At 35.1% G+C, this 12,300-nt stretch overlaps 1 long non-coding RNA gene across 1 annotated transcript; it reads left to right on the forward strand.

The window, feature by feature from the left end:
- The first annotated feature begins 7,670 nt into the window (after window positions 1–7,670).
- LOC147833635 (uncharacterized) lies at window positions 7,671–10,400 on the forward strand. Its single transcript, XR_015509336.1, has 2 exons — window positions 7,671–9,690; window positions 9,779–10,400. It is a non-coding gene; the product is annotated as an uncharacterized LOC147833635 (long non-coding RNA).
- The last annotated feature ends 1,900 nt before the right edge of the window (window positions 10,401–12,300 follow it).

Raw genomic sequence — 12,300 nt, forward strand, 5'->3', positions numbered from 1 at the left:
AATCCAAAATAAATAATGTAATCCAATGTCAGTGTGGACACTTAGAGTATTCCACATCTTCCATGATTTGAGCAAAGCTGCGTGCCTGAAGCATCCAACATTTGACTTATTTCTAACGGTTGAATAAGTACATTATCTGTGTATTTACAGTGGACTTACTTTTTTAGAAGAAAAATAATATTTCAGTGTGAAAACACACTATTTATACTACAAAATGGCATAGAATAGTGCATTTGTTTGTGATTTGCACCTTTTCTCTTCACTCCTGATGCATCAGAGCTGCTGTAGACTTCCAGGATCCAGTCATACATTAGGGTGGGAATCCTGGTGACTGGGAAAAAAACTGTGTGCCAAGTTGTTGCTGTTGGAGGTTCTGGTTTGGGAGTGAGACTAAGGAGATAAGATGTAGTTTTGGGAGTCCGCTGATCTGATGGAGCATTCTGAGAGCTGAGGTGGAGCATTTTTGGCAGGTAGTGGTGTATGGCTTGTAATGTCTTGGAGAAGTGTTGAGGTTAAGCGTTCAGCAAAATCATCCACCTCTGATCCAAACAGGTGGAGGAGGAGGGGAGAGTCAAGGCCCCGATGCGATTCAAAGGTGAATAAGCAGATTATCTCATTAGCAGACATCTGGAGAACTCCATAAGATAGACTCAGGTTTTAGATAGGGGCTCTTTAATATGTGCAAATACTATGGCAAGCCAGCAGCACATCTTCTCAGAATCATGGTTTCGTTGACAGAAGCATTGGATTCAGATGGCGGTAGGACCAAGTCCAACATAGGCTCATTCTGAAAATGTAGCCCTATATACATTTCTGTAGATCTTGAATTATGTAGCCAGAAGTATGTATGGCTGCATTTTGTCTTTAAAACAAATTCTACGAGGCGATATGACGCCGTTCCTTTTCGCGCTTACCAGTTGACCACTTCCATATGAACTGCATTCTGCTGTTCTCAGTGTACCCAGTAGCTCACCATGTATGTTGGTGGACTTGAGACACAGAGAGTTGACCACAAAAACAGGGATCAAGTCCAGTGTAGAACAGTTCCAGAAAGCGGGCAAGATAAAAGCAGAACTCGCAATAAAATAAACGAGTAAATAACAGGGCTAGAGTGTGGTCAAATCTAAAAATGTGGTAAATATCAGGCGAGGGCTTAGCTTTTTCAGGTTTGCTTTTAAAAACTGTTGGTTGGGTTTAGGAAAGTGGGTGGGTGGGTCAACTGGTGCTTTTAAAAACACTGTGGGTTGGGATTAAGGAAGGAGGAGAGTGGGTCAGTCGATCAGTCAGTCAGTCAGTCAACAGCAGCTTCTAGTAGATTTACACATGAGGAGCAGGTGCGAGGTGCAGTTGCGAATCGCGAGAGAAATTTGAGATCTAGAAAAACATAAACAACAGCCTCTGGTGAATTTGCAAAATCAGAAACTGCAAAAAAAAAAAATGTAGCTCCTATAGGACGTATTTTACTCTCTCCAGAAATGTATATAGAGGTACATAATCAGAATGAGCATCCACAAGGCAAGGTATAAAAAAGAAGCCCTCATTTTAAAAGCAGAAGAATGGGAAATCTGGATGGACCTAAAAAAGGAAGTGCTTTTTTTTTCTTCAAGAGAGATAGCAACAACTTATATGAGTAAAACAGCAGTTGTCCTCTATGTGCATTCAAATGCAATGACAGTAAATGCTCAAAAGGAAACCATAGTTTAACCATAGTATTTGGAGTAAATCTGTGCTTATACAAAGGGGAAAATTGACTGTAATATAAATATAATTAATCACATTTTACTTTGGATAAAAAAATGACTTTCCTTTCCAAATTTAAGTTAACTCACAGTGACACATTTATACTTCAACCACAACAAACACATACACACACAGAAGTGAGAGAGAGAGAGAGAGAGAGAGAGAGAGAGAGAGAGAGAGAGAGAGAAATGTGTGGGCATAAGAATTACTGGTATTGGAATTATATATTTATATCTGTCAACTTTGAAAATAAACCAAATACACACAAGGCTGGCATGGTCTTCAAAGAAAGGTATCATAAGCCTGTTTGTGAGCTCATTATTTTGTCATTCTCTACATGTTTTTAAAGGGTTGTATTCCCTGTATTTGATTTTGATATCTTACTACATACAACACTACTTTACAGCAACATTAATAAACAACCTGTTTTACAGTGAGCATACCCATATTGTGTTTATTTTATTTTATTTATTTTTTTATTTGAGAGCTAAACATGAGTCCTTTTGTTGTTGTGGTGGCTAATTTAGTCCAGAGGTGTGTTTTCCAAATCCATCGTTGGCCAACTAAAGTCGCAAGTTCATCATTACAAACATAGTTGATTGATTAGCCGTTTCCCAACTCCATCACTCCAACGAACATTCGCAAACTGCGTCGCAAACTTGAGCACTTGAAATTACACCTATGCCCTATTCATTTAGAACATTCTAACATTCAAAGTTGTAATTGTTAAAAATAAAATAGCATTAAAGTCATCTCTTTTAGGTGTAATTTGCTTTCAAACAGTTTTTACAGTTCAGTTTTAGCGATCTTCATGTTTATTGTGCTCCCTTCCAGTGCACTTTAAAAACATTGATATCATTTTGAACACAGCCTCATGGTGAAAGCTATATAGGTGAAGTATTATTCAAAAGCGGAATTCATGTTATGTCTCCAAAGCTTGTGAAAAAAAAAAAAACAGCATACGTTAATTCTTTTAATTTATAGTTGGGTATTTATTAATAGGCTGTACATGACACAGGCCTGTTGGTTAGAACATTCTGCTGTGGTTTGCATGTGTCAAATTGAAAAAGTAGACATTTAAAAAAAACAATATCCTACTTAATAATAATAATAATATTAATATAATTAATAATAATAATAATAATAATAATAATAATTAATATGATTTAATTATTACAATAGGATTTTCTTTATTTCCTAATAAATAATTAATATTAAATTTAATTTCTTAAAAAATAGCCTCATTATTTATTTATTAATATGATCTATATATGATATTGTTGGAATATCAAGCCAATTCCATGCGTGTTCAAGAAAAAAAGGTCAGGAGAGGTTTTTCTTTAATGTCAAAAATCGTAACAATTTATTGGATACAAATGAATAATTCGATGACAGAGCTCTGGGTTACATTACCCCAATGCAATACAAGAATTACATTCAAGAGGTTCGCAACTAACATACATTTCCTAACTTCAGCATATATACACCACCGATCTTAACAGGTGGAGTTTTGGTGTAACGTCACTTGTCAGTCATTGTTCAGTCCTCCATTGGCCACACCTCTATGAATTCTCTGCCCAACAACAAAGTATACATCTTTCTGTGTTCTGTGTTCAGTTTTAACACCTCTCTTCAGACAGGAAGTTTCTGCAGAGCTGAATTTAATTTTGGACCCGCATCTATCTACTTCTGCAAAAATACTAATTAGTATGCACAGCACTCACCCACAACATTAAAAGTTCAGTTAATATATGACCCTTACATGACCAATACAAATAATTGATTGATTAAAAGAAAAGAGACAAAAAATAATAATAAATGGTTCCTATTATTCAATAATATTAGAATAGTGTGAGCCTTTGTAAGTGGTTTTATGTTTTAGAATAGAATATGGAATGTTCAACTTCTCAATAAAATTTGTAAAGAAAACATAGACCCTATATGTGCCATTTACATATATTTCAATTAATATAGAAAATGGGTGCATGTTTTTACCAAAACTAATATTGGATTTTATTTTAAATGCGTGTGCATGTAAAACAATATAATTTGCACAAAGAAATGCTGGTGTTCTTCTCTAAAGAAGTTGCACCCCGTTTAAAGCATCGTTATGGGCGTTTTACATTATAACTAATGTGGTTCATTATAACTAATGTGGTTCGATGTGAAACATTCATCACTACATAGTTCTTTTCTCAAACGATGCATCGTACTATGATAGTTCAGCCGTGAGTTACATTGTTGTTTGGGAAACGCACCCCAGTCCGATGAAAATTTTACCAAAAAGTGCACAAAATGATAATTTAAATGTCATTGTATAATATCATTATACTTTCGGATTGGCCAGAATCACCAGTCTTTATAAGTTAGTGGTGTTTTTGTTTCATAACCTATTGATTTTTACATACAACATTTTACATCTGCCATTGAATAATTTGCAATTATCTTTCTATCAGGCTGCTTATAAGACAGATAAACCATAGCTGTCTCTACACATGAACGTTTCACTCTAAAAGCAAGAGTTTCCTGACGTTGATGAATCCTCCAGAGAAGCTCAGCTGTAACCGTGATGAAACAGTGGTGGCCAGTTACATCATTCAGAGCAGCGCACTGAAAACAGGCCAGAAAACCTTGGATTTCTTCTACATTGTGTGTTTAATATTGACACACTTTTTATCTGTCCATCAATGGAGCATTTTATTACTCAACAAGCTCCTTGATCATTTGATTAATATTCTCCTTGATCCTTTTAAAGCATAATCAGTATTAGTCAATATTATCTTTTACTTGATCCATATAGGTTTCTGTTGGAAATCTTATTTATAACCTTCATATTACATAATATAATTATTTATGCTCTTTTACTCAAGTTCTTACTGTACAATTATTAAAAAAAAAATCTAATCTCAAAATAAATATCCATTTTATATACTGTTTATTATTACACAAAATCCCCAAACTGAAAAATACAAAGAGACAAATCCGTGCAGACATTTAAATTTTGCCTATTTATTAACCATATAAAGTAAATTGGTAGAAGTGTGTGTGCATACATGTGTTTGTGTGTGTGTGAATGGGAGAGTGTGTGGGTGTTTTGGGTTGCACAAATTAGTACACTCTCAGGGCTGGGTTGCAGCAGGAAGAGCATCTGCCGGTGTGCCAGATTAATTGGCAGTTCATTCTGCTGTGGAGAACCCTGATAAAGAAGGGAGCAACCAGAAGGAGACACAAAATGTAATACTACACATATTACTATATTACTAGCCATATAGTGCTAAAATTTTAATTCATCTTCATATTTCTGAATCACAGCTTACAAATATCAGCATAAGTAAGCTGTATGGTGAGCTGAATCTCTTTTACATTAACATATATTGACTTTTATTCTTCCAAAAGCAGCAGCAAAGCCGTTTGAAATCGCAGGTGTGCTTCACTTGTTTCTAAATCTAAATAGTTTCATGTGAATGAGTAGACAATCCATATATATCCATATTTTTCTGAAACAAAACATAGCACAGTTTGTGGTAAATGCAGTGTCAACAGACTTTAGCCATTAATAATCATTAATAAGCCCTCATGTTTAGAAACTGAAAAAATAAAACATTTCAGGAGATAAACATATACATAAATATAAATGTGGTATAGAATAATTTGTATAATATATATTGTAATCATTTGTAATATTTGTAAAATATAATAAATTGTGTAATATATTGTATGGAATATACACATGGATGTTGTGTTGTTGTGTGTAAAATTATAACATTTTTGTTTTTATTTTACATTTACTAAGACAAAGTAGTTCATATCTTTAATATTGACAATTCATTTCTGTCATGATATGAAAATAATTCTTATCAGTGTTTTTTTTTTACTGTGTTGTTTACGTGAAGTTTATTTCTAAACAAATTTCGAGAGAATCACATGCTCATGATTGACCACAGCTGGTCCTGGATTAGCTAATGCATAATTCACCAATCAGATGATTCCTAACTCACTATAAATAGGCAGAGTTTCTTATCTCAATATCTTTGTCTTGAAGAATCCCCCCTTCCATTCCTACTCACCTCCCTTTTCCTTGATAGGGCGGCACGGCGGCCCAGTGATTAGCACTGTTGCCTCACAGCAAGAATGTCACTGGCTGAAATCCTTTCCAGGCCAGTTGACATTTCTGTGTCGAGTTTACAAGTTCTCCCCATGCTCACATGGGTTTCCTGCGGGTCCCCCAGGTTTCCTCCCACCATCCAAAAACATGCGACTTAAGTTAATTGACTAATCCAAATTGGCACCACAGACATGCTTCTAGTCAACAGTTATCTCTTAATAGCAATTCCTATTTAGTCATCAGTTATAAACCGTAGGGGGTTCTCGAGACCTACAGTACCTACAGTACAAGGCTCTCTCCTGGGACAGCATGCCAAACACTTTTTATAATCAATCATCAGCTAAGTGTGAACACTTGAATATAGATTTTTTAAGTGTCTACCATTTGTTTTGTCATTTGTTTTTATTGTTCAACAAGCTTTTACATTGTTTATTTTGTATATTTATTTAATTATTAAAGTAGAAGCTTGATATTTAGGCACCATATTTGCCAATATTATAAATATCCAAAAGTTTATGAGTAGGAATCGACCCTTTTCACAAGAAAAAAAAAAGCGTTTCAATTGTCATAAGCATCTAACAATCGCTAAAGTGTTTTAAAAAAATTATGTAGGCAGAGTTACATATGGCTGAATTTAATTTTTAAATCAAACACTTTGCGGCGGTATGATGTTCCTTTTCTTACCAACTGACCGCTTACCTCCATATGGATGGCTTTTTCACTGATACCAGTTTGTCCAGTTAGGTCGTCATGTACGTTGGCGGACTTGAGACACAAAGAGGAGTTGACCATGACGATGGGGTTCGAGCTGGGCAATGAACGGATCCAGAAAGCAGGTAAAGTCTGGTTTATACTTCTGTGTTGAGTGATCGCTGTGACCCACAATGCCTACCTTGCGTGTAGTCATGCATTTATGCTTCTGCACGCTGTTTGTGTTGCTCTGCAATAAACTTCCAAAACGCTAGCTGGCAATAGGTTATGTTCCTCTGTGTCGAGTTTCTTCACGAGTGTTTTATTTTTTTTAACCCTACTTTAATGTACAAGTAGCTAAACCTCGCTCGATCAGAGGTGGGAACCGGCTGACGTGCAACAACTTTAATCATAAGGTAAACACAAAACAAAACAAAAAAAAATGGCACAAAGTTGAAAAGTTGAGATCTGAATATCCTGGAACGTATTTGTTGCTCTCCAGATTTGTATATAGCGGTACGTTTTCAGAATGAGCCTGGGTTGTTAGTAATACACCATATTTGCTTCAAATCCCCCCCCCCCCCCCACCCAAAAAAAAAACAAAAAACAAAACTTTCAAGTCATTATAACACTTTTATAGAGTAAATTGGAAAGCAAAAAAAAAAATTATATACATCTGTACATGACATACAGTATAGTAGACTACTCTCTCCTTCACTGCTCTTTACATTAAGTTTAGCCATCTTTAATGGCTTCTGCTGCTGAGAAACACGGACATATAAAAAGGGTCTTTTCTGAATCCTTTTTTAATATATAAAACCTTCATTTTACATAATTTGATTTTCATGCTCATTTCCCCAATTGTCACATTTAGATTAATGCTGCACTTACATTTCATTTTAAAAACTTAAATTTAATTTAAGCAATTTAAAAACACAGTTAAATGTCATTTTGATCACATCTCAAGATTAATATCCATTTTCAGATTATGCTGTATATTACAGTGAAACCTAAATTCACTTAATTTTGTTTTTTATTTGACATTTATTTAGACAAATAGCCCAGACCTTTAAAACTCTCCATTTATTGCTGTCATAAACAATCTAATCGGCCAGAATTTAATATCCGTGGTCTCCTACCTTTTTAATAGAAAAAAAATCTTTTTTTCTTAAAGTTTCCCTAAATCCTTTAGTTATCAACACAAAGATGATGAAAAAAATAGCAATATCAGTGAAGCCGTAGAGCTGTGTAGCATTACATCAATTGTCACGCAGTAATTTTCTACCTGCACTCCAGGTCTTGTCCAAAGGCAGCGTGGCGCAAAATGGTCGTTTGTCTGTGAATGTGAATAGTAAAAAAATCTCTTTTCAATCCCCAATCACATCAGTATTATTTTTTGGTCTATGAACATTGTGTCTCAATATGTGTCTTTTTCTTTTAATAAATGCTCTTTCTCTTCCATAATAGAAAACATCGGAGAAGTGACCTCTCTGAAGACGGCAGCCCTGGCTCCATACGCTCAGGTGGTGGTTTACACAATTCTTCCCAGTGCAGAAGCAGCAGCAGACAGCGTGAGCTTCCCTATTGAAGAATGTTTGCCAGACAAGATCAGAAAATCCCACTTGCAATCCATTGTATTCTTCATCCTTTTATATAATTTTAATCATTAATGTGTGATCAGAGCTTGAACCTCTTGCCTGAGCTTGTATGGGTGTCCTTAAAGTCGTACCTGAAGTACCTGGAGAGAGGGCATCTTTTGACATGCAAGCCAGTCCTGGCTTCTTGTGCTTTGTGTGGGCCATTGATCAGAGTGTGCTGCTGCTTAGACTGAGACCAAGCCCAACACGGCTGACGTATGCTACAACATAGCTTGCAACACATCTATAACTTATTAATAAACTCTTAAGAAGGGTCACAGATACACTGACGACCCATGACACTACGACTTCCCCTGACTCCAGCAGTAAGCACACCTGACAGTCAAACAATGCCCCAGGTTCAGTTCACAGAGCATGATCATGTACAACTTCAGGACTAGCTTTCAGTTAGTACAGTATTTGAAGTCAAGATTGGAAAAACCAACTGATTTATTAGAATTTTAACATGACTACTGATAAATTTAATCTTAGAAACAGCATGCTTGGGTGTTAATTCTGTTGTAATGAATAATATAATTAAGTGTTGCTTGGAAGTCTAAATGTCTTACCATAATCCAAGTGGGAGTAGAGACTACATAGTTAACTTCTGGGTCACAGTGTGACATATCACAAGCAGATACAACAGTGATGACCAGGGCAATGTGTCACAGCACTCAGCTCACCACAGACTTCTGTATCAAAGTCTGTGCAGCTAATGGCCTACTTGGGTCCACACACTAACTCTGCACCTTTGCCTTACATGATCAATTGGGTTTAAACTGTGAATGATTAGAAGAAAGTGACTCGGTCTCACGAATCAAGATTCTAGGTATACAGCACATCAACTAACAGGTTAGAATAGTTGGGAACTTAAAAACTAATGGGTGAAAACATGCCAATTTTGGTTTTTGGCTGTCTGGAGTGTCATGCATGAAGTTCCCTCTGGGTTTCATACAGACCATATTTCCTGTAGGATTCCAAGAGGAGTCTTGCATTTTCTGTCTAGGATTTCTTGTAAGATTCTCAAACGAGTTTCCTCTAGTAGTCCTGTAGTAGTCGTGCATGTTCCCTGTGCAGTTTCTGCAAGTTTCTTGTAATTTTCTCATAGGACACCTCAAAAAATGACTGCGCAAATTACACTTAAAGACAGTTGTCATAAGCATCCATAAAATCTCAATCATACTTATGACATGTCATGATTAAAAAGGCTTCATGACAGTCTAATGAAGACTTTTTTAAGTACAGTAGTTTTGCAGACACCTGCAAACAAAATCGTTTGCTGAATGTGCAGCTTTCACTGACTTTGAATGAATGAATACTGAACCTACTTTGTGGCCTAATAGACTCTTTGCTGTCTGTCAGTCTACATACAGGACATTGTGTGCTTGTGAGGCCAGTTTGTGATTGTTGGAGCGTTTGTGTGACAGGTATGATGGCAAACGAGAGGAGACCAACATGGTGATCATTAACGTCAGGCTGCTGTCTGGGTTTAAGCTGGATGAGGCGTCTCTGCAGGCCGTGAGTGACACTTGAAGGGCTCTGCTCCTCTTTTATCTCAGGTTGTGCAGCCAGTGTTTGATTCCCTCATTCGTCCTCTTCTCCACAGCTGAAGGAAGACCCCACCGTCAAACGTGTGGATCTGGATGAGGATCGTGTCATTGTCTATTTGGAGAGTGTAAGTGTTTCCTTCACATACCTTGAGGGGTTTAAGACCTTTTATATCTATCTATCTATCTATCTATCTATCTATCTATCTATCTATCTATCTATCTATCTATCTATCTATCTATCTATCTATCTATCTATCTATCTATCTATCTATCTATCTATCTATCTATCTATCTATCTATCTATCTATCTATCTATCTATCTATCTATCTATCTATCTATCTATCTATCTATCTATCTATCTATCTATCTATCTATCTATTTATCTATCTATCTATCTATCTATCTATTCTGTCTGTCTGTCTGTCTGTCTGTCTGTCTGTCTGTCTGTGCCTATCATCCTCGATATATGATCAATTTCAAAATTTTATCACCCCCCCCCCCCCCTTCAAACTGCAGATGTTTACAATGGTTTCATCATTTTACTGTCTCCATCCCAAAGTATCACAATCCAACATGCTCCATGTTTAGTAAGAGTTTATTTGGGTCATTTAAGCTCTTTTACTGGTTTAGAAACTGAATGTTTTATTATCAATAAATAAAAGCTGCTCTCAAACTTTTTTCTTTTCTGTTTTTTACACTCAGTATGAGTGTTTTGTTTTCCTCTGGAGTCTTTAAAAGTAACACAGTCAAAAACAGTTTTCAAGCTGCTCAGATGTTTTAATAGTCTCTTCTTAGCTAAAGGAGCTCATCCTTTAAAATGCCTCTTTACTTCCGTAATATTATGTTAGAAAGCTAATTGAGAAAATTCTCCTACTGCTGCCCACTACAGCGGTGTCAGTTTCACTGCGTTCCAGGAATTACCAAATAATTTCAGTAAATGATCCCAACAAATTGCATCAGCAAACAACTCACTTCAGAGAGAGTGAAGTGTACAGTAATACCCCAAACAGTTCAGTATGTATCGCCTACTTATTGCTCAAAGTCTGATATCATACACAGATTTTACTTCTCAAAGATTTGAGGGCTGATGTGTAGAAAATTGTCTTCAGTAGTTAAAACCATCAATTAGTGGTAGCTTTTGTATAAAGTAGTCAATATTTAAAGTAGATCGAAAAAGATTATGAAAATTGTATAAAACTATTGAACAACAGTCATTCTTTTAGGATCATTTTGACACCTTTTTAACCACTCCATGTCCATATTGACTACTATATTACATATTCAAATCTCATACATATATGATTTGAATTAGCTTTGAAAGAATTTTGAAAGTTTTTGTACACATGTAAATTATATCAAAAGAGCAATGCACAATCCAATATTGTTGTTCACTTCCTTAACATGATGAAATACTGTTAGTATGAAGTAACATATATCCTCTGCAATACTGCTATGGAGTCAGATGAGTCTCAAAAATATTACATTTAATGAATACATAATTCATACACTCACCACAAAAGTCACATTTAGAAAATCTAATTCACCAATTCAAAACATGATTCAAAAATACACAAAACTATTTAGTAAATGTACAACATGATTCATTATTATGCAGATCTAATTCATAAATTCAAAACATGATTTATAAATACACAAATCCAATTTATAAATTCAAAATGGGATTCGTAAATACACAAATCCAATTCGTCAATTCAAAACGCGATTCATAAGTACACAAACCAATTTGTCTGTTCAAAATGTGATTTATAGATATGCAAATCTAATTCATAAATTCAAAACGCAATTCATGAATATGCAAATTCAATTAAAAATTCAAAACACAATTCATTAATATGCAAATGAAATTCATAAAGTTAAAACGCAATTCATGAATACACAAATCCAATTCGTCAATTAAAAACGTGATTCATAAATAAACACAAATCCAATTAGTAAATTCAAAACGTGATTTGTAAATATGCAAATCCAGTTCATAAATTTAAAACGCTATTCATAAATACACAAATCAAATTCGTAAATTCAAAGCGCAATTCATAAATATGCAAATCCAATTCATAAATTCAAAAGTGATTAATAATATGCAAATCCAATTAATTTGGTGAAAATACTCATACTTTTTGCTTGTGAATTCACAAATCGTGTGTTGAATTTATGAATTGGGTTTTGAATTTACAAATTGGATTTTGTAATGGATCATATAAATTATGCTGTGCATGTATGAATTTTATTTTGTAAATGTAATATTTTTGAGACTAATCTGGCTCCATATATTGCACATCTGAAATATAGCATTAGGGCTGCCCGCATCTGAAAGCACATACTACTCTATAGTACGTGAAAAGCAATATGTGAAGTAAGTCGTATGTCCGAATTCAAAGTGTTGAAAAACAGTAGGTGAGAAGTACCTGGATGACTTATTTCTGGCGAGATTCTGTAGTGTGCATCAAATGGACACTGCTTTTCCATAATGCCACACAAGAGAATTTCTGAATAGGAGTAGGTAGGTCATGTGATGTAGTACATCCGAAATAAATTCATACTACTCAAATACTGAAT

Source organism: Danio rerio, chromosome 15 (assembly GCF_052040795.2).
Source record: "Danio rerio strain M-AB ecotype USA chromosome 15, GRCz13ab, whole genome shotgun sequence".
NCBI lineage: Eukaryota > Metazoa > Chordata > Actinopteri > Cypriniformes > Danionidae > Danio > Danio rerio.